The following is a 1,064-nucleotide window of genomic DNA, read 5'->3' as shown; positions in this document are numbered from 1 at the left end:
AATAGATAGATAGATAGATAGATAGATGGATAGATAAATATATATATTATTATTTATACCCTCAATCCCACACAGACTTTGTCACATTGTCGTGTGTCACCAAATCGTCCAGGTGTACCAGTCCTCTTCGGCAATAAGAGGAAAGTCTGTTCGTTCACTCTCTCTCTCTCTCTCTCTCTCTCTCTCTCTCTCTCTCTCTCTCTCTCTCTCTAAGAACTTGAAAGAAAAGGGGGGTGGGGACATGTTCGCATAGATTTCGTGCCCTCCTAAGTATAATCAGAGAGGGTTTACAGTAATAGAGTATTACTGTAAACTCTCTGGTATAATGCAAACATGTAATTCGACCCGAGGCAATTTCCGCGTTTTATAACGGATTCAATGAATTGCAAAAAAGAAGAAGAAAAAACTTTCGTGTCACGAGTGAGACTTGAGTGAGTATGCCGTGACTTGCAGAATTTGGCTGCCTGTATGTTTAGCCCACTTTGTGATTGTCGAGACAGACAGCTCAGCACGTGCCCTGCCTTCGTTCGTACAATAGCAGATTTCGTCCTTGGCTTTTTTTCTCCTTGTAAGGTCGCATTCTTTCGCCTGATAGAGCAATCAGTGAGCGTTTTTCGTCATCTCGCTTCTTTGTGGTGGTGATAATTTGCTGTTTGCTATTGCTGTTGCTATTTAGTTGGTTTTTCTTCTTTTTTTTTTGCTTTTGTTTGCGTTGGTTGACTGTTTTCTGTTATTTTATTTTTTCTTTCTTTCTTTCTTTTTCTTTCTTTCTTTCTTTTTTTGGGTTGGGGGGGGTATTTTGATGTTATCTCCATCACAGAGCCTGGGCTGGCGTTTCCTGTGGGTTGAGTGAGACTCATCTGGTGAAACAGCGATAAATGGCCGTGACTTGGCAAATTTTTCGTCGAGAGCGGCCGCTGGCTATAAGTGCACAAAGGGAACCAAGGAATCTCTGTCGGTGCTCACACTTTCATATTTTCTCTTATTTTTTACTCGCTCAATTTTTTTCTCTGTCTGTCTGTCTGTCTGTCTGTCTGTCTGTCTGTCTGTCTGTCTGTCTGTCT

This window comes from Aplysia californica, unplaced genomic scaffold (genome assembly GCF_000002075.1).
Source record: "Aplysia californica isolate F4 #8 unplaced genomic scaffold, AplCal3.0 scaffold00462, whole genome shotgun sequence".
In the NCBI taxonomy this organism is placed as follows: Eukaryota; Metazoa; Mollusca; class Gastropoda; order Aplysiida; family Aplysiidae; genus Aplysia; species Aplysia californica.
This window is presented reverse-complemented; position numbering follows the sequence as displayed.